Consider the following 22,341-nt stretch of genomic DNA (forward strand, 5'->3'; position numbering starts at 1 on the left):
TCTTAATACACATGGGCTACGTCTAGATTACATCCCTTTTTCGTAAAAGGGATGTAAATTAGACGTATCACAATTGCTAATGAAACGGGGATTTAAATCTCCCCTGCTTCATTAGCATAAAGATGGCTGCCGCTTTTTTTCCGCACGGAGCTTTGTCGGAAAAAAGCGCCAGTCTAGATGCTGATCTTGCAGAAAATAAAGCCTTTTCTGAAAGATCCCTTATCCCTCTATGAAATAAGGGATAAGAGATCTATGAAATAAGGGATATAAATAAAGAACATACATTCCTGGCGATACAGGAATATAACTAGTTATTTATGGTTCAATGCAATTGTCTCTCTAAAAATTCACCTTCTCATGTTTTCTTATTTTTTTTTAATAAATTACATCAGAATGGTCTTTTGTAAATTGCTTCTCATGTGAATCAATAGCAATACAATTAGTGCTTCTATCAAAAACAAGACTGTTTTCTTTAACATTTGGAAAATGAATAATTTTCTTGTCCTTTAGGCAGACCAAGAATTACAATACAGTTTAAACAAGCATGTGAAGTGTCTTAAGGCCCAGTCCTGCAAGGTGCTAAGAGTCGTGAACCCCTTTTGCCTTCTAAAGCCATTGAAAGTTCCCAGCAATTCATACAACATGCTTAAGATCTGACAGGATCTGGCCCTAAAGCTCAATGAATGTTCAACTCGGACATTTTTACACTGCACTTAAAAATAATTCTTGGAGAGTGTTTATGATTTCAAGCAGTGCAAAGAAGAAAGAATAGAGCATTTTCTAAAGAAATCTCTAAAGTCTCTAGCATTCTGCTTTATAGTGACAAATTAATTGCCAGCAAAATGCTACATGGGTGTTCTGCAAGAAGGTGTCTTCTTAGTTTGAAACATGTTCTCGGTCTTCCTTTTAGACAAAAATGACTTGTCTCATTTTAGGAATTTGAGGATCAGTATGCATCTGTTAATTCAGCTGAAAATACTCAGGGCTTGCTCTTGTTCTTAGATATACACTGTAAGGTCATGTTGCCATTAACTAATAACTATGGTTGTTGTGATTTTATGTGGCTGCTGATTTTAAAAGATAAGTGCTGGTGCATACCTGTGTGTATCGGCGAGAGATATCAAGCCTTTGAACTTTTAAAATAGAAAATGTAAAATTAGATAAGCCAAGGGACATTAATATTACAACAGGCCTGATGTAGCAAAACACTCATGCCTTAAGTGTGTGAATATTCCCACTGCAGCCAATGCGGTTAGCACCATGTTTAAAGCCTAAGCATATCCTTAAGTAATTTGCTGTGAGAGCTGGAAGAAAATTTTCAGAGTAGAGGTTTATTTGCAACACACAAACAAACATACACTTTTGGACAGGAAAATACAGGAACCATTTTGAAATGTTCCATTTCAGCACTTTGAAGTAGAATGTTCACACTCCTTATTTTGAAATGATGTTTCATTGTGAAATTTAGCTAGATTTATTTAAGAAGAAAAAGGGTAAAAAAAAACCCCTCTATTGGGGGTCCATCTTTAATTTTATCTTAAAAGTTTTGTTTTTTCCCCACATTTCATTGAGAGAAAAAATATCCATTTTGGGGAGATCTGAAACTGTAACTTGTTTATGTATTTTTTTTGGTTCAGCCTTTGAAGTGCAAAGGTCAGAAATATTGTATCTGTCTATGCTTACCAGTCCCCATATATACATATATCAGAATGTTAAAATCATATGAGAACAGAAGAGCCACCATAGGAGCAACATAGATAAGCAACATTTATGACTCTGCTCATAGCTTCTTGATAAGTAGGACAAAGATGAAGAAACAATAGACAAACTGTGTCCATGCACCTCTCCCGAAACTTTTTCCATACACAGCAATCAATCGTACATTGTCAGGACTCTATAAAGGAAAACAACACAAGAAAGAACTCAGTTAAAGTTTTTGTGAGCTTGTAACTGTACCTTCATGGGTCATAATTGAGAACACCGAATTCAAGTCACACTGCTGAGAAATAGGGCAAATACACCCCAAAATGCTGGTGATTATTCTACCATAAAATATATCCAACCAATGGGGGGGGGGGGGGTGGAGAAGGGGAGGAAGCTATTTAAATTTCTTACAGGTACTGATGTATTGCAAACCTCTCCCATAGGAGTTGTGATAGAACAGTACCTGTAAGAAATTTAAGTGTAGGACGGAGTGTGTAGGACTCAGGGTAGGGGGTTGAAGCGTGGCTTGGTGTGGAGGGCTGAAGGCAAGGGGTGGGGATGGGGGAGCTGCAGGAGTCTGGTCAGGGGGTTGGGAGGTACAGAGGCTCAGGGCACAGGGTCGGGGGCTGCAGGAGTGAGAGCAGATGCTTGGATGGGTTTAGGTGCTCAGGGCAGCAGCATGTAGGGTGCAGGGTATGAGGAGAGTTGGGGCTGGTAGTGAAGCCACCACAGGGCCAACTGCCCAATACTTGGGTTTGGCAACTGTTCTTCCTGGTCACCCAATTCTCAGGGCTGGCTTGTCTGCTGGATCCCTGGGGCTGGCTGGAGTGAAGGATGCTACAGTCCCCAGAATTAAACAGTGTAGCGAGGTCCATGCTGCCTGCCCCCTGGAAGCCCAGGGCTTGTGGGGGCAGCAGGGGCCGCATTGCCTGGCCACTACATCCCTAGGGCTGTTGGTCTGTCCACCAGATCCCTAGGGCTAGCCAAGGTGGCAAGGACCATAATGACCATCTGGGATCAGATCCCCAGGATTCATAGGGGTAGCAGAAACAATGCTTCCTAGCTGCCAGATCCCCAGGATTTATAGGTATAGTGATTGCCCTGCCCATCCATCCGAGCACAGGGTCCTCCTGGGTGGGTCCTGGGAGCCCTGCTCGTGCTCCCTACAAGGACCAGAGCAGTTTCGGGGGAAGGAGGAGGGGGCTTGTGGCTCCGCCATGGGTAAGCAGGCCTGTGGCAGGGAGAGCCGCGCGGTCAGGGTTGCTGCTCTCAGGCTGGCTTCCTGCCATAGGCTTGTCCCGGGTGCCTGCAGCTTTAAGAGTTGCCAGGAGACAGGAATTATAGAGTTGTGGTTACTTTGAATGGAGTGGCCACCAGGGCACCTGTGTTATTTCCTGGAGGCCTCTTCTTTCAAAAGAAAACCCTCTTCCCCGTCCACACACGCCTTTTTCTGAAAGAGCTCTTTGGGAAAAGACTTCTTCCTCGTAGAAAGAGGATTCCCACTGTCGGAAAAAACCCTCTGTTCTTTCAAAAGAATGCAATTGCCGTGTGGACGTAGCTCAAGTTTTTTCGGAAAAATGGACATTTTTAATAAAATGTGAGTTGTCAGGCCCTGCGTTCTTAGCCCTGAGATAGCAAAGGTTCTTCATTTTTGCTAGTAATGTTAATAGTAAATGTCTTCACTAGGGGCAATAGAACTATCACTAAGACAGAGCTAATTATGAAGAGGCTGGTTCTCTCATAAGGTTAGCAATTGTTGCTGAGGTGTAACAGTTTGATAGCCTGAAGGTTGTCTTGCCTTTCCTATCACCTATGCCCGCTGCATTGTTTCAGCATGAAGGATTGGTAGACCCCAGGCTGGAAACAGTAGAAAAATTGGTATATGCAGATCCAGATTGTGCAGCATTGGAAATATTCCCTGAAAGTTATTTGTATTCCTGGATTGGAGAGCAATATGGAATTAATATCAGATTTTTCAATCTTTTTAAAACACAATGTATATTTGGTATTCCAAGTGGATCTGACTCATTGATTCTTATAAACTATGAGACAACTTCTTTCAGCAGGACTCCTATGTCCAAAGATCAAAGTAGGGTGTTGGAAGGGAAAAGGAAGCAGACACTGTTTCTCTGTATATTTTACAACAAGTGGGTTTCCTGATATTGTGGATTTTCTTTTAGTCTCTGCCAGAGAGTGGGATTTTATAGAAGAAAACAAAAACTTATTAAGCTGAAGAAGAAAAGATTGATGTGAAAGAAGATTATTTTTTAATTTATCAAATGGTACAATTTCAAACACAGCTGTGATCCTGGAACACACAGATTTCTGTCAGTTCTCCATAAAGCTTGTTTGTTTAATTTAAGAATAAGAGACAGTGTCATGTGATACACTGACCCAGCCCTTTTCTGGATACTTGCCCTGTAGTGTTTTCTTTGACTATACTTTACTCTGAACTTCTGCCTCCACTTTTTCAGATTTTGCATTAAAGTGGATTGAGAAGTATTTTTCTGTTTAGAATGAAAGCCAAACTGTTTCTGTTCACCTTTTCCTACCCCAAGCTTATGAGCGTCTGGACTCATTCCAGGGAAATTTATGTTGAAATGTATGTTCCAGGGAAATTTTCTGATTGGTTGCTGTTACAAATGGTTAAGCAATACTTTATGTTTATGTTATGCCTCTTTATGTTACTCATCCTGTGACACATAACTGATTAGTTTGGATACATAAGAAATCCTAAAACAATAAAGTCTTATTCTTGAAAATTAAAAGAAAAAATTCTAGGGAGGGAGTGGAATCTCCCTCATTGGAGATTTTAAAGAGCGGGATAGACAAATGCCTGTCAAGGATGGTGTAGATGGTACTTGGTCCTGCCATGAATGCATGTGACTGGACTTGACCTCTCAAGGTCCCTCCCTCTTCTATGAGTCTATGAAATACCCAGGGTTAAATCTGGGGGAGGGAGGAGACGTGTGGCTATAGCTGGCAAGGGGATCCTATAGGCAAGTAGGAGACGGGTTTGTGGCTGGCCCGGGGTTCTCTGGGAAGGTGGGGGATGAGGCTCTGACTGACCCGCGGGTCTTCTGGTCCAGGGATGGTGTTCAGGTTTTCACTGGGTGAGGGTGGGATCGTGACTATATTTGCGGAGAGGGATGGGGGGGCCTATTGATTGTTCTTTCCAGGGGCCTGGAATTCCTGTTGAAGGGCTTGGCCGAAGGAATCCCACTGTTCTTACTGCAGAAAAGTTCAGTAATGAGATGTAGCATAGAATCACATGGGTTTTGTCATAGCAAAAGCCATTCACCATATTCTAGTTTGAATGTTGACAGAAAAGTCCATGAGGTACAGACGGGTGTTTTCCATGGTTAAGTGTTCCTTGATTGACTAATCAACTTGACTGTATTTTTAACATGCATAGCAACATATACAGCAGGCAGTAGAATAATAAGTGCTGCATGAACATACATGGAAATATTTCTTTTAAAGGTAGACAGCATTTTTCAGTATCCAATGAAAATAGCTTCTTGTGCTTACCTCAGAACCAATGGTGGTAGACTCATAAATGACAAAGAAAAAAGACAACACCCAGTGAGAGAGACTATCCTGGCTGCTGTCACTGTTGCTTAAGCTGGGACATTCTGGAGCCTGATCCTATAAATATATAAAAATTCAGTGGTGCAATTGTCATTACAGAAGTGAATTAGTATTTGTGTGTGTGTGTGTGTGTGTGTGTGTGTATACATACACACACACATACACACACACAATCCCATTCATTGTTAGAAGCTAGTGTGACTCCCTGTGATGATCATGGAGGGGGGAGAGCTCCAGACCCTGAGATGCCAAAGTTATATCACAAAGAGAGATGACAAACGCTGAGCAGCATTGGTATTTCTGACATTTGCTTTTTAAAGTAGCATTTTTTTGCCTTTTGTTAATTGGGGTTTTTTAAGGGCCTGATCCAAAGGCCACTGAAGTCATATCAGAATCTTGGCTTTCAATCAGGCCCTTAGCACTTATTAAAGGCATCATACCATTGGGCTTGTAAATGAAGTTTCCTTGACCAGATCATGGGACAGGAAGGGGCAATGCTGTCACAGTGCCGAACCAATGTGATTCATTCCCTGAATTGTATGGACTGTCAGCAGGGGGAAGAGGCTAGTTTAATCTCCATGCCTATTTCTCCTGCATTTTGTGCCTATGTTAACAGTACCAGGTTTGAGAATGTGCTTTAGTTTGGAGATTTGCTCACTGGCAACCAATTTGAGACCACCAACTCACTTCAAATGAGCAATCCAGCACCAATTAAATGGAATAAACATTCGATCCCTGGGCTGGATTCCAAGAGTGACCTAGGGGTGAAATTCTCTGTATTCCCTTACCAATACCCTGAGCCTACTCTCCTTACTTTCATTTTAATTACACTGTATTATGACTGGTTATTAACGGCTTGCATGACACGGTGGAAGGAGGGATTGTACATATTGTTTTTAAATTGTATTTAAAATGATATTAGACATTTTGCTTATACTATCAGATGTTTTTATAGGGACTGTCGTAGAAATACTGATTCAGAATACAACTAAACCTTCCCTTAGTTTTTTAGACATGTGGTTAAACAACACTTACTTTCAAAAACCCCTTCATGAAAAAAAAAGTGTGGGGGATGGAGTAGGGAAAGGAGGGAGGTCTGGCTGTGTGGTAGGGAAATAGAAATGCACTTCCATTTCTTGAGCAATCCTGTGGAAGTTCCCTGGGTAGAAATATGCGGGATGAGTGAGGTGGGGTCCAGGAGGCCCAAGGCTGCATTGGCACATGGATTTTGTAATGGAGAGTGCACAAACAAGCTGATGGGGACTATTCCAATTGTTAGGCTACAGTGGTGTCTACAGAGCAGTTTGTGCAGAGGGAGCTGCTTTGTCGCCTAGGAAGCAGATGGAATCCACCCCACTCTGTATCCTTTCATGATTTGCCCCTGAGAACAAGCCATAGATCCACACACAGATACTAGAAGATTTACCTGGCATTGCTTGGGTCCTTAACTTAATTAATTTTTCCTTCATGTTAATCATTCCTGTGGGGTGGGGCTAGGGATGAGGGGTTCAGTGTGCAGGCTGCTCCAGGGAGAGAGGACAACCCCAGCCCTCTCTCACTGTAGCAGCTTGGGGCCAGGTAAGAAGCACCTCTCTGTGGCCACTGCAGATCCAGCAGGCAGAGCAAGTGGAGGGGCACATGCTCCCCAGCTGGGACAGGTCCATGCTCATCTGCCCCCTGTGCTCTGCAGCAGCTTCAGCCCCCCTGCCCTCCCTAAAGGGTGGTGGGAGGCTCAGGACTGAAGCAGACCCTTTCACCTGCCTTGTCTCTTTTCTGTATGATTTCATAAGCAATCCCATTCCAGGCACATCTTCCTGGCACAACCAACCCCTTACCTTTCTTTAAGCCACATCTATACTTACCATGCTGGAGATGGATCTTCTGGCATTTGATACAGTGCGTCTAGTAAGGACCTGTTAAATAGAACATCAAGGATACCCCAGGGTGACACCAGCACTTCTCAATTCATGAGGAGTAAGGGAAGTTGACAGGAGCATTTGCTCCTGTCATCCTCCCTCTGAGGAGCCACACCAAGCTCAGCTTAAGTACATTGACTCCAACTATGTTATTTACGTAGCTGGAGCTGCGCACCTTAAGTGGACCTTATGGGTGTGGTTATACACCTGACCTAAATCTTTAAATTATGGTAAAAAGAAGTTGTATTTAGGAAGAGCTCTTGAACAGACAGACAGACAGATACACTCACAGACAACCAAATACTCTCAAATATATAGTAGATAGTGAATGGAATAATCAATTCACATCACAGTAGTTCTTTTGGGTAAAGTTGATCAATAACATGGCCCCTGAGCTCTCAGTACCATTGCTCTCTGTAAAACCAACCAACCTAACAAAAGTTAACTTGTATTGCAAATTGCGGATGTGGGGCAATTTGGCCTGCTGATAGATTTGGAAGCATGAAAGCTCACTTGCTATTGAGATGTGATTAAAATTGCTTGTTTTCCGTTAAACTGGTTCCATACACACGAGCTGAGTAGCCCTCATTCATTTTGTTTTGCTGTTCACAAGCCCGAAGCAGTAACAGATTCAAGTGCCTATCTAGCACTCAGTAGGAGAGACAAAGCCAGATTATGTGAGCTCCTGCATGAGAGCACTAGAAAGGGGAATGTTGAGGAGGCCTTTCCATCCTCATCTCATGCAGGAGCGAATACTAATTCAGCTCCATATTTGCACCCTTCAGAGTTTCACTGTGAAAGCTGCTAAGGGCACCTTTTTTGTCCTCAGTGCTTCCTCTAGCAAGTATGCTACATAATGAATGGGCACTGGCAGCCAGCTGAGGCTGATGATCCTGATCCCTGTGGCTCAGCCTCATTGGAGCCATAATTAAGCCCTTCTGTTCTAAACCAAATAATCTTCATTTACCGCACCTGTCAACCTTTAATGGTGGAGATGATTCTATTGACTTCAGTGCCACAACTCTAGTATGTAAGGGTTGCTGGATGGGATGGGAATTGCTACTGTTTTTTTGGGTGTGTGTGGGAGCGGGGGTTGATGAAATGCATTGGTTTCTAAGGCTCAGGACTGAATTTCAGAAGAGGGCAAGAAGAGAGTGATACACCGATATACCTACCCATGGCTGATGAGTGACCCCACAGCTTATGGAGGTTAGCCCCTGCCCCTTCCACCTGAGTCCCATCCCTCAACTGTGGCCACTATTGGCTTCAGCCTTCCCTCCCCTCCCCCCCATCCCTCCACGCACAATCAGGATAGCACAGCCCCTGTGCTCCAGGGAGCTGGTGTGTGAAGCAGCTGCAGCCTCCCTCGACCCCAGAGATTCATCAGGCAGCACAGCCCATTGCCTCCCCTGATCACAGAGTGCTGAAGATGAGAGCCAGGAGGCACGGCCCCAGCCCCCCATAACATGACAGCCAGACTCTTACAGAAAGCCCCCCACTCCAGCCAAATGATCAGTCCCAGTCCTGGGAGGACAGACAGCCCAGCCTGCCTGCTTCAACCTCTGCCACTGCAAGAGCAGGCTGGGGAAGGCACCCCGGGGACTCTGGTGGAACATGGGCATTGCCTATGATACCTGCTGCCCATGCATCTACCACAGAGTAGTCTAGTGGTTAAGTCGCTCAAGTGAGACGTGGGAGAGCCAAGTTCAAGTTCCTACTCCAGGTTGCAGGGGGGTGGGGAACACTACAGCTTAAGTTGGCATAAATTATGTCACTCCAGGGTGTGAATTAGCCACTCCCCTGAGCAGTGGAAAAGTTCCACTAATTTAAGCACCAGTGTAGACACTGCCATATCCTCAACACGGCTTCTTCCATCCACAAAGCTTCTGCCGTTTGTGGGGGCTGGAGTAATTAAGCAGAAGCAACAGCTCTCTCCCATTGGCTTGGAGCTGTTAGATTTAGCCTACAGTGGGGCAGTTGCACTGACTGCAGTGATAGCCAAGATCTTCCATGTCTCAAGTCAGTGTTGTAACCACCTAGCTATTTCAGGGGCTTGTTTTAATTTTTCAAACAAAATTACAAAAGATCTCATTTTTCATTACTTTTAAAATTGTATTCATTTGTGATTGTTAAGTCTACTCATAAAGGATACCTGATTTAGGTTCGAAACAGCTTCTAATATTTATTTTTATAAAGCTATATAATTTATCCTTAATATAACTATGTAATTTACTATATTAATACCTGCTGGCATATTTGGCACTGGTTATATGGGGTAGTTGAGAGACTATGTTAGTTTTCCTTAAACTAGGAAACTGATATTAAACATTTAGAGTAAAGCCTAGCACCCATATGCTAACAATATGTTCTGAGGGCAAAGTGTTTATTTGTGGGGGTCCGTTTCATAAATATTTCCATGTTCAATAGAGACAATACATTTGGCCTTATCAGGAGGCTACCTTCTATTTCTGCTTTATTCCTTTTACAGAATTGGCCATGGCAGCTGAGGGTATGTGTAGACTGCAGCTTTCTGTCAGCACAAGGATGCAGATTAGGCAGGTCGGCATTGCAAATGAGGCAGGGATTTAAATATCCCGTGTCTAATTTGAATAAAAATGGCCGCTGCGTTTTGCCAACTCAGCACTTTTTCAGCAAAAAGCGGCAGTCTAGGGGGGGATCTGTCGAGAAAGAAAGCCTTTTTCGACAGATCCTGTAAACCTCCTTGCAGGAGGCATAAGGGATCTGTCAAAAAAGGCTTTCTTTCTTAACAGACCTCCCTCTAGACTGTCGCTTTTTGCCAACAAAATGTGATGGCCATTTTTATGCAAATTAGGTGCAGGATATTTAAATCCCTGCCTCATTTGCAATGTCGACCTGCCTAATCTGCAACCCTCTGCTGAAAGAGGGCTGCAGTCTACACATACCCTGAGTGGTTGGGCCAAGAATCAATTTCTCAGCATAGGCATGCGCAGCACATTTCATTAGGGTGTGCACCCAAAGAATTTTTTTTAAATGCACTTTGACCCCCCCCCCCATTAGCCACACCCCTGACCCCTGTTAGCCACACCCCTGGAGGTAACCCTCTCTGGGCAAGATGGGCACATGACCAAAAGTAAAAAGTGTTATGTGACCCCCGACCCAAGGCCTTTTCCCACCATCCTCCTACCAATAGGGATTAGTTTGCCCCCCCCCCCCCCATGCAACTATCCTGCAATTGCATTAATCCAATGTGTGTGACATTAATGCGGGGGTGGAGAGGCTGGGGGAGGATGGGGAAGTGTTCCCTCTAAGAGTTTCCTCCCATGAGCAGAATGAATTTTGTGTTGTGCACCAGTACCGAATTCATGTAGCTTGTTTGGATGTGCCATTGTGGCACCCAAGTTATTAATAAATATCTACCTTTCCCCTCTGCTGCCATGTCTCCTCCCCTTGCTCCATCAACTCCCCTGGTGCCTGCTGCCCCCCAACCCCTCACATCTCCTCTGCTGTCCTGACTCCTGCCCTTCTCACTGCCCTCAGCCTTCCTGAGATCTGCCCCTCCTCCACCAGCCCTTCTCTCCCTCCTGTGCCCACTCCTCCAGTAGCCCCACTCTGATCATGTGAGCTACTCCTCCTCATCCCTTGGTCTAACACCTCCCTCGCCTCTCTCCTCTGGTGCTGGTCCCTCCCCTGCAGGTGTCTCCCCTTCTGCTTCTCCCCCAGAATCCCCTGGCACCTGCACCTTTCCTTACCCCTGCACCTTCCTGGTGCCTCCCCCTTCCCTCACTGCCCCCTGCCCCCTTTGCCGTTTTTTCCCTGATGCCCACCCCCTCACTACTCTCTGCCCCCATTCCCCTCATGCCTCTCTGCCCTCACACATGACTTGCTCCATCCCCATCTTTCTCATGGCCACCTCTTCTTTCAAGCCTTCTCCAGCACCTCCTCCTCCCCGCTCTAGACCTCAGTGTCCTAACCATCTCCTCTCCCAGCATCACTCTGTCCCCCCTCCCACTGACGCCGCCCCTCCTGCCCTTTTCCTCATTGTCTCCTAGCATTTGTGTCTCCTCTACCCTGTTACTTTGGTGCCTTCCACTTTCTTCCCCCTCTCCCCTCCCTCTCCATACAAGCCCCTTCTACCCCTTCCCCTTTCTTCCTCCTCCACCCTCCCCCACCGCAAAAGCCCCTTCTTCCCCCTTACCTTCAGCTTCTGCCTTACAACTGCAGGGCTGGAGTCAGAGCCAGCCCAAGCTGCAGGGCCAGGGAGGGGCACCCCCGGGACGCTATATGGTGCTGCAGGGCCGGGCGGGGGTGCCCCAGGGGCACCGCACAGTGCTGCAGGGCGAGGCGCCATGCGGTGCTATCGGGATAGGCGGGGGCGCCTCACTGGTGCTGCGCGGTGCTGCAGTGCTGGGCGGGGGCGTTCCCAGGCTCCGCGCCGTGCTGCCGGGCTGGGAAGGGCCCAGGGTGCAAAAATGGCTCGGGCTATCCAGCCCAATACATTAGGGTGTGCCAGCCTATGTTTCTCAGCCTTCGGTGACTCTTAGGCCGTGTCTAGACTGGCAAGTTTTTCCGCAAAATCATCTGCTTTTGTGGAAAAACTTGCCAGCTGTCTACACTGGCCGCTTGAATTTCCGTAAAAGCACTGACGATCTCATGTAAGATTGTCAGTGCTTTTGTGGAAATACTATGCTGTTCTCGTTCGGACAAAATGGCGATCTGGGCTTTTTTGCGGAAAAGCGCATCTAGATTGGCCACGGACACTTTTCCGCAAAAAGTGCTTCATTTGCAATTTCGGTTGCCCTCATTAGCCTCCCTAGATCAAACTAGAGGGCTAATGTAGACATACCCTTACATAGTGTGACCATGTATGCCATACTCCGCAGGGGGCTGGCTTTAGGATACCAAAGAGAGTTAACTCATGAGGCTATGTCTACACTACATATTTTTTTTCCGGAAGAGCAGACATGATTTCTCGGCATCCCTGTAAACTTTGTTTTATGAGGAAGAAGGAATGTTCCAGAAAAGGGAGGTTTTCCGGCATTTGGCCCAGTGTAAATGGGCCAGATTTTGGAAAAGCCTCTTCCAAAAAAAGAAGCAGAAAAAGCTACGCAGATTGCAGTTCCCAATTTGCATAGCTTTTTCCGGAAGAGCAGTGTAGACACAGTGTAGAGATTCTCCTTTATTTTTCTTCCATGAGTTGGAGACCCAAAGCTGGCTTTGTTGCAGTGAGTTAGCATTTTTTCCCCCATGGACTAACTAAGAACATCAGATCTGATTCACTTCCAACTTTTGGGAAGTTTGGATCCAGATTTAAACTCAGCTCAGGACTCTTTGTAATTATGTTTTAATTGCACAAAATTGATCAGTACAGATCTTCAAGGCCTCTGTGACATGCAAGACACAAAAGCAGCCCTGCCGCGCACCTGGCTGCTTAGCCACTAATAACTCTTTCCCTACATGCACTGTTTCCCCGGGGTATGTCTATACTACCATTAAAACCCATAGCTGGCCTGCACCAGCTGACTCGCACTTACACTTCTCCGGCTAAGGAGCTGTTTAGTTGCAGTGTCATTGTTCATAGATGGGAGAGTCCCAGAGCTCAGGCTGCAGCAAATAAACAGCCCCCTTATGTCTACACTGCCCATGTTATAGTGCAGCTGCGGCAGTGCTACTCCCGTAGTGATGTGATGTGTGCAGGGCAGTCACTCTTTAGCACTAGGGGAGAACTCTCCGAGGGTATGTCTACACTACCCCCCTAGTTCGAACTAGGGGGGGGAATGTAGTCATACGGAGTTGCAAATGAAGCCCGGGATTTGAATTTCCCGGGCTTCATTTGCATAAAGCCGGCCGGCGCCATTTTAAAATGCCGGCTAGGTCGGACCCCGTGTCGCGCGGCTACACGCGGTACGGACTAGCTAGTTCGGATTAGGCTTCCTATCCGAACTAGCTGTACGCCTCATGTACAGCTAGTTCGGATTAGGAAGCCTAATCCGAACTAGCTAGTCCGTGCCGCGTGTAGCCGCACGGCACGGGGTCCGACCTAGCCGGCATTTAAAAATGGCGCCGGCCGGCTTTATGCAAATGAAGCCCGGGAAATTCAAATCCCGGGCTTCATTTGCAACTCCGTATGACTACATTCCCCCCCCTAGTTCGAACTAGGGGGGTAGTGTAGACATACCCCCGTAGACAGTGATTTAAACAAAACCCAGAATGATCCATGGTAGCTTCTTGCTGGGAGCGTGGCTCCAGGTGCTAACGTGCTGTCTACACTGGCGCCATTCAGTGTTAAACTTTTATTGCTCACGTGTGGTTTTCGTACCCCCAAACAGCTAACATTTTTGTGCTGAAAGTGGTAGTGGAGACACAGCCTTAGTCTGAGACTGGCAAACCTGAGTCAGCTGGCACAGGTTAGCAGCAGGTATCTCATTTTTTTACCTTGCTAGGCCCTTTCCCTTTAAATATAGTGAAGCCAAGCAGCTGCTGCCCTAATGAAGCCATATAATAACTGGCAAGTACCAGCTGCAATTCCCTCTCTTCCAGCTGCAAACACTTGCCGTGAGTTCTCTTTCTAATTGCTGGGGAGAGAGCACATTTCCTTACCCTTGAAATGTGAAGGGGTTCAGTTTCCCACCCTCTGGCAAACCTGGTTTTCCTGTGTGCTGAGTCTTACTAAAACCTATCAGCAAGATTCTGGCAAACACAGGCTTGTGCAAACTCACAGTGGGCAAAGAGCTGTGCAGTCCACAACCAAATTAAATAGGGAAAGTAAGGAAGGTTGAAACCGGAAGAGGGGTACACACAGTAATGGCACAGTGATCTATCACAGAGGGAACTTGGCGAGGTATCAGTGCAGGTTACCAGCAATAATACATAGCTTAGATGTCTTCTCTGATATGAAAATCAAACTCTTCGTGTCAGCAAAAGACAGTTTCCCCTTGTAAAGTTGGGATTTATTTATTTGATCCAAAATATAAACTAAGGTATTTCAGACTAATTAGGCCCCGGTTTGACAAAGTCTGGTACAGTGGCCAGAAGGAAAACAGTTTAATTTTTTCTGACTTTTACAGATGATTCAGTTTAAATTCAGCCTCTACAAATCAAATGAAGAGGGAGTCTGTACAGCTGATCACATGATATTGGGTCAACCAATTGGGCATTGATGCTATGCTGTGACTTGTCCCACATGATCTATTTCACATAACTTTGTTCAAGCTCAAAATATATTTTGAAGAGAAGCTTCATAATGTTCCCAGGTAGCAGTGAGAATTTGAAGAAGAAAGTTTCCTGTCCATATAATGGTTATAATCAACCTGTGCTGGTTCACAAATGCAAGCTACTTGTGAACAAGGCGCAACCTGAAATTTGTCTATAATTCAGATCAAAAGTATTGCATAACTCAGTCGTCTACTCTGCGCTGTAGATTTGTAACCAACTTATGCTTGCACTTACATGTCTTAGATAATATATTTTAAAAGTGTACTTTTAGGGCTACTGTATCATTTATTATTGGATTAGCTGCTATTGGACAGAGAGAGACGAGCTTTAGACTGCCACAGTCTTCTTCAGGTCTGGGAAAGGAACTCCAGGACTTTCAGCAAAATGAAAAGTGGAACAGACTAGGGAGGTAAAATCCCATTTACCCGCGTTATGTTTAAATTTAACATTTAACCAGTTAACCGATTAAAGAAGAGCATGCGGAGGAAATGCTCTAGTCCATGGGTTCCCAAACTGGAGGGCATGCCCACCTGGGGGGAGTGAAGAAATTCCAGGGGGGGTGCGAGGTGAGCCAGCACCCTTCCCTATCAAGTTTTGCTGCCCTGCTCAGTTCCTTTTTTTTTTTTTTTTTTGCTCAACAAGTTTTTTTGGGGGGTCGGGGGCGTGAGAGTTTTTCAAAAATCAGAAGGGCATAATGCTGAAAAGTTTGGGAACCACTGCTCCAGTCTATCTGGAGCAGCCCTCCTGCCCACCGCTGGGTTAGAATGCCCCCACCCCCACCACAGGCAGCAGCCACAGGTAGGGGGTGTGCTGGAAGACACCCTGTCCAAGCAGCCCTCTGCCTGAGGCAGATGGACAGGTGCTCCAACCCCACCAGTTAATCTTAACGGGTAAGCCTCACCTGTTAAAAGGATTCACACCAATTAACCAGTTAACCCTTTACATCCCTAAAACAGACTCTTTTTTAGCATAAGTAGTTAGCACATATTGTAAAGGCCTGTCTGAGGTAGAATGGCCCGTTAACATCTTGGCAATCAGAGGACAAAAAGAGGTGGTCAGTGAATTTCAGCTTGTTAATAAGCCATGAATCCAGTATCACTATTCAGTCCTTGATATTTGATGTCTAGCAGAGTGCTGAATCTAAGATCCCTGGCTCACCTTTTAAAAGTGCTGTGCAGGTTTCCTTTGAGAACAAGGACTGATAGGTCAGCTATAGCAGTGGTCCCCAACGCGGTGCCTGTGGGTGCCATGGCGCCCGCCCGAGCATTTATGTGCGCCAGCCAAAACATCTGGGCAGCCCCGCCCCCGGCACACGACACATGCATGGTGCCGGCCCCAGGCTCAGGGCATGTGGGCAGGCCTCTGCCCCCGGGCGCGTGGCGCATGCGTGGCCCCACCCCCAGATGTGCAGTGTGTGAGCGGCCCTGCCCCCGGATGCCCAGCAAGCGAGTGGCCCCGCCCCTGGGTTCCCGGCAGCCACAAAAGGTTGGGGACCACTGAGCTAGAGCGTGATTGCTTTGTGAAAAGTGGTAATCCACAGGGGAGAGTGGATGTTTTTTACTTTTAGCATTTCCTGTTGGAATTCATTCAAGAATGTAGTGATTATCTGGTTTCACCCATATAGCTGTTGGGGCATTAAGTGTGCTGTGTAAAGTATGCTATGTGTTGTGATAGGCATGCTTAAGACCTATGGATCTTGAAAGGTGTGTATTGGGGTGTTGATCATTCCAGTAGTGAAGATATGTTTGCAGGTTTGTATCAGTTGTTCTGGCGGGGGCTGGTGTCATTTAGAGTTCCTGTGTCCTGATCGGTAGGGCCTTGCTTCTATTGATGAGCCTGGACAGGTTGAGGGGAGTTGTTTGAAGACCACAAGTGGGGGTTCAGTAAAGTTTTCCTCAGAATGGGGAACCCATTGTGGCAGAGTGTTGCCCTTCCCTGGCCCTTTAAGGGGCCAAGGAGCTGGCGGGAGGAAAGCCCAGCTGAGGGCTATAAGAACAGCTCCTAGGAGGAGAGAGAGGGACCTACCTACCTGCTGCTCTCAAGGAGAGAGCAGTTAAGACCTGATGGCTAGGGAAGAAGGAGGCTCCCTGTAGGGGGCAGGACTGGGGCGGGTCAGGCAGGAGGAACCCAGGCTACACGGCCTGAGGCCCAGTGCTGCATAGGAGGCAGTCATGAAGGGTCGGGGCAAGCAATGGAGGCATCCCTATAGGGCCAGGCCACGTAGGAGGCGGCCACAGCTAGCAAGGAGGCAGCTGCGGTAGTCGGGGGTAGGCTGAGCCAGGGAAGCCCCAGCCCATAAGTCCAGGAGACAACCGGGCAGGCAGAGGTGCACCTGTGGCCAGGGAATAGGGGCCTAGAGATCCTGCAGCCTGCCTAGAGGGGCTGTTAAGGAGATGGCAGGGGGCCTGAGGCCAGGATGACACGAGGGGAATTAGGAATCCCCAAGGAGAAGAACTGGGGGTCCCCAAGCATTGGGAGGACCTTGGAGGAGAATTGAACCATAACAACATGGACTATCCTCCCCCAGAAGGAGCGTGCGGAGCAACCGAGGAGTGGTCATTGCCGGAGGGCAGTGCCCTGAAGCCACCACCACACCCAAACAGGGCGCGTCTGAGCAGCCAGCTACTTCCCCCAACTGGCCACCCTGAAGGGAAGAGCCAGGCGAAAAAGAAAAAAAGTGAGTGAACCCTCTACACCATATTGAATGGATTGCAATTGTTACCATGTCTCTCTAATATCCTGGGACCAACAGGAACACAAGTATATATTTAGGGCAGGTCATTTACAGTTCTCCTGTCTCTGGAACTCCCATGTGTGAAGTGGTGAATCAGTTAGGTGCCATATAAGAACATTATTTTAGATGCACCAGTTTCAGCTTCCTATGTGTGATCTTCCAAAATATCCATTCTCACTACTTTTAGCTTGTAATCTTGAAGCGACTCATGCTAATATTAATATGTATTCTAGACTATTCCTTTAGCAAATAACTGAGGGCATGTCTACACTACAGAGAAGATCGATGCTCTGATGGTCGATCTTCTAGCATTCGATTTAGAAGTCAAGTGTAGACCCCTAAATTGAATGCCGAAGGTAGCCCTTGCTGGCATCTGGTATTCCTCATTCTGGGAGGAATAAGGGAAGCCGATGGGAGCGTGTGATCCTGTTGTCCTCCCTCAGTGTAAACACTGCAGCGGCCCGGCTTAAGGTAAGCCGAATCCAACTATGCATTTTGCATAGTTGACTGGCGTACCTTAAGCTGATCTGCCTCGTCTAGTGTTGACCAGGCCTCAGAGTTGAGCTCATTCAACTCAGAGTCTGTGACTGTTAAAACTGGTTGCTGTCTTACAGCATATAGTATTTCTTGGGATGATCTCCTTATGAAGAACACCTCCTTGCTCAAGTCATGTGCTTAGTTTGAAAATTAATCATTTCAAGTCCAAATTTTCCTGGCACAAAAAACAAAACAAAAAGCTACAACAAACCCCTCTCAGATCAGCAGAATGGAGATATCAGACTTTTGAATTACTAAATGATGTTAAAGTCTTGAGCATTATTTTATTTAACTGGGTTCCATATGTTTGTGTTTCCTTCTTTGGCTAAACACCTTCTTTACTTTCTATGATTTGCTTTTACAACTCTAGCTTTTCATTTTCATCACACATCAGAAAGGAATATGTTAAAGCTATTAAGTTAGCAAGGACAAAATACTTCTCCAGTGTTCCTTACCCCCCAGTTCTGTCACAGAATATGTAGTATGCACGAAAAGATGTACTTTTAAGGAAAGAATAATCTATTTTCCAGTTCCAACAAATTTCAACCACATTTGAACAGAAAAGATCACATTTCCATGCTGTAGGTAGATGGCTCCAACATTATTCATGTGACTCTTTGTATATGTCTGCAGCAGCCCTTTAACAGGAGCACTGAGCTAGCTCTGAAATACTATAGCACTCAGGTCCAGCCTTTTATGTTTGTTTACTTATTTTTATGAGCTTTCCTCCATTATTTGATTAACGGAGCTGACGTATAACAGAAGACAGCTAACGAAATTCATTTGACTGTTCTGAAGGGAGGCCCCACTATATATCGGCCTTGGAATGCCAGGACAGTCAGCCTAAAATCTGAAGTTTTACTACGTGGCTGTTAAAAGACAAAGGGCCCCAGCTGCTATAACTTGGCCTAGCTCCATTGATTTGAAGGGTTCTACGCTGAGTTCTTGCCAGCTGAGGCTCTGTCCCAGAGAGCCCGAGCATCTTGATGCCTCTCTACTGGGCATGAGAGGAAAATCAGGCGGGATACAATGGAGGGGAAAATATGCAGTAGCAATCTAACAAGGTAGCATGTTCTAGGGCTGGAAGGCCTGGGACCAGCCAACCCTGATTACTGAAGGAGTCTGCAAAGCACAGCTGAGGGAGTGGGGAGCTGGAGAGGGGAGTGTCACAGCTCAGGAAACTTCAGAGAGACTGCAGTGAGGGAGAATAGGGATGTTGCCCCACCTGAAAAGAGCTAAGAGCTGCATGCAGGAAAATCCAGAGACATCAGGGGGTTTTCTGCTGTGCCCAGCTACAGACTGGAGCAAAGCTTTGTGTGATTAAGTCTGAACCTTATGTGGATAAATCAGGGTATGTCTACACTACCCTCCTAGTTCGAACTAGGAGGGTAATGTATGCATACCGCACTTGCTAATGAAGCCCGGGATTTGAATTTCCCGGGCTTCATTAGCATAAGCGGGGAGCCGCCATTTTTAAATCCCCGCTGCTTCGAACCCCGTGTAGCGCGGCTACACGGGGCTCGAACTAGGTAGTTCGGACTAGGGTCCTATTCCGAACTACCGTTACTCCTCGTTTCACGAGGAATAACGGTAGTTCGGAATAGGACCCTAGTCCGAACTACCTAGTTCGAGCCCCGTGTAGCCGCGCTACACGGGGTTCGAAGCAGCGGGGATTTAAAAATGGCGGCTCCCCGCTTATGCTAATGAAGCCCGGGAAATTCAAATCCCGGGCTTCATTAGCAAGTGCGGTATGCATACATTACCCCGCTAGTTCGAACTAGCGGGGTAGTGTAGACATACCCTCAGATTCCTAAAGGGGGCTTTAGTTAAGAGACTTGTCAAATCTTTTTATTTTAGTTTATTGAGAAACTAAGAGGGGGAACTGAGGCAGGTCCCAAGTAATCAAGTGAATATCAGGCTATATTGGCCAAGGAAGACATTTTTATCAGCAAGACTAATAAGCCATTGGGGCACGAGGAATTCTCCATTTCTTGCAATCTTTGGGTGAGTCTACACTGTACCTGAAGTTCAACATAAGCTATGCAATTTAAGCTATGCAAACTGTAAACAAACTATAGTTATTTCGAAATGTAGTGCTGTCTACAGAGCACTTATTTCGAAATAAATCTCTTATTCCTCATGGAATGAGGTTTACAGGGACGACAGGATAGCGAGCCCGTTATATTTCAAAACAATGGACGTGCTCAAAAGACCTCTGGGATCCTGAAATAGCACTGTAGTGTAGAGGTAGCCTTTATGTCAAACTAGATCTCTTTTTAACTGCTCTAGTATAGCTACAGTGTAGCTCAAACAAAAGTTATGGGTTCAAAGGCAAGATTATTGGCTGAGGTTCATCTATTAATCCTAGCCCACGGATGCTGTGGGAGCCCCAGGCATGCTCCCTGCTTGCCTCGCCCCACCCACACGTCGCTCAGAAATGTGGCTGTGGGGCATTCTTTCTTTAAAAACTGTGAGTCCAGAGGGGAGGGTCTGCTTTAGGAACTGCTTCTGCCCCCCCCAGCACAATCCCATTGGCCAGTTTTTGGCCATAAATTGGCCAATGGGAGCTATCTGTTTCAATAAGAGGCAGCCATGAAGCACAAGGGGCTCCAGAGTAGGGATGTAAAAGACTAGTCGACTAGTCATTCTCCCCCCTTGCTGCCTCTATCTGATAAAGGAGAAGGGGGGGTACTTAAAAATGGCAACATTGCATGGAGCCTGGGGTCAGCTGGGGAGTCATGGGCATTTCAAAGCAGCAGCACTGCACAGAGCCCGGGGTCAGGTGGACTCCCCTGCTGACCCTGGGCTCTGCATGGCATTTCATAGTGGCAGTGCCTCTTGGAGCCCAGGATCAGCTGACCCCAGATTCCATGCAGCGCTTCCTACTGGAGCATTTCAAAGCAGAAGCCCCCGCGTGGAGCCCAGAGTCAGCGAGACTTTCCATTGGCCCTGGGCTCCACACAGCATTCCAACTTTGAAATACACAAGTGCATTTCAAAGTAGGAACGTGGAAGTGCTTATTAACTAGTTGAGTAGTCGGTGGAAATTGCATCAACTACTCGACTAGTAAATTAACATCCCTACTCCAGAACACATGGCTGCAGCCAGTGAGGGACGGGACGGGACAGGGCAGGAGTCTAATTCAGGAACCGCAGCTGGCTGGTAAATCTCCTGGCAGAGCCTACCTCTCTCATCCCAGTCCCTCCTTTCCCCAACCCTTTGTCTCTCACTCCTTCCCCCTACTCTACGTATCCAAATCCTCTGCATCCCTCCTGTACCCATATCCCCTCCCAGATCCAGCATCCCAATCCCATGCCCCATATCACAGTCCCCTCTTGGCCTAGCTCACAAACCAAATCCCCGCACCACCTCCTGTACCCCAATTCCCTTCCCTGGGTCACAGTCCAAACCCCTCTACCCTAGTCCAGTGCCCCAGGTCACAACTGCCTCCTAACCCCCAAAACTCCCTCGCTTACCCCAAGCTTCCTTCTGCACCCAACCTCCATTCCAGACCCTGCACTTTCTCCATTAATATCATGGAAGAGTGCGGCCCTCAACTACTTTCCAAATTCTTGGAGTGGCCCACCCATCACAAATTATTGGCCAGCCTTGTATTAATCCAGTGCTAAGATTTGGCTCATTGTGTGTATTTATTTCATTAGAATTGATCTCTCTCCTTTCTATTCTCCTTTTCCTCCACCATCTATATGAACATTGACCCCAAAGTGATAGAGTTGGAGATGAACTTTCAAACTGTTGATTTTTTTTGACTGTCAGACATTAGATGAAAGGATTCAGTGGCAATACTTAATTGAAAGCTTTATGGGGCAAGGACACTCATTTCATATGTAGTAGGAGAATCTAGATATAATGTGTCTGGGACCTCTGGTCGCTATCATAATGGACATAATAACTAGGAACGTTCCCCTGACTACAGCAAGCAGGATGTAGCCCATGGTAAATGGATTTAGTTTTCATATCCTGATTGCCTACAATGGCTCAGTTCATCAACCTTGCACAATTTGCTATGGTTTTGATTTATTCTACAACATCCTTATACACGTCTAATCCTTACAGCTTTCACACATATGGAATTAGTTACAGATTTAATGCCCCATTGATATCAAGGAAAATAATTAATTTTCTGACATTGTAAAATAAAGGGAATTTAAGCTTCATGTTTTCCCATTCCCACTTAACATTTAGGTGTCATCTGCAGTGCAAAGGTAAATCTTTAGTATTCACAATAATTTCACAGATGTGATTGATGTTTGAAAAGTAACATAATAAACATAGAAATGATAGAGGTAATGGGGGAAGTCTCTGGAAGCCAGGAATACAGAATAGTATTTTTAATATACTTATAATGTGAGGCCCTAAAAGCCACAAAATGGAAATTTTAGCTCTTTCAGTTGTTTCATTTAACTTTTTATCTTAAGAAGCTATAATGCAAATTCTTATACAGTAATAGTCCAATAGTATATTTGCCAATGATAGTCAATTCTCCTAGGATATTTATGTAGAAAATATATTTTATAAATATTGAACTGTATATGAGGATTGTTTTAAAAGAAAAGGCCACAGTTTGGAAAGCCAGCCTCTATGGAGTTTTCGTAGCTTGATTCCTGGGGGACTTTGAGTGACTTTCCATGTTTTCCTAATGAA

General features: G+C 46.0%; 2 long non-coding RNA genes across 4 annotated transcripts in view; one reads left to right on the forward strand and one right to left on the reverse strand.

Annotated features, from left to right (window-relative positions):
• LOC142830847 (uncharacterized) overlaps nucleotides 1-22,341 on the forward strand; it is a 62,888-nt gene that overhangs the window by 38,370 nt on the left and 2,177 nt on the right. For 2 of the 3 annotated variants that reach the window (XR_012906372.1, XR_012906373.1), the window contains exon 3: nucleotides 16,933-17,082. This is a non-coding gene — a long non-coding RNA (uncharacterized LOC142830847). Of the gene's footprint in view, nucleotides 1-14,705; nucleotides 14,815-16,932; nucleotides 17,083-22,341 lie in introns of those variants that run through there. The other variant, XR_012906374.1, reaches the window with a different exon arrangement.
• On the reverse strand, nucleotides 1,066-7,520 carry LOC142830846 (uncharacterized). Its single transcript, XR_012906371.1, has 3 exons — nucleotides 7,158-7,520; nucleotides 5,236-5,352; nucleotides 1,066-1,894 (listed from the first exon to the last, which is right to left on the reverse strand). It is a non-coding gene; the product is annotated as an uncharacterized LOC142830846 (long non-coding RNA).

The sequence above is a fragment of the Pelodiscus sinensis genome, chromosome 10 (assembly GCF_049634645.1).
Source record: "Pelodiscus sinensis isolate JC-2024 chromosome 10, ASM4963464v1, whole genome shotgun sequence".
NCBI classification, from domain to species: domain Eukaryota; kingdom Metazoa; phylum Chordata; order Testudines; family Trionychidae; genus Pelodiscus; species Pelodiscus sinensis.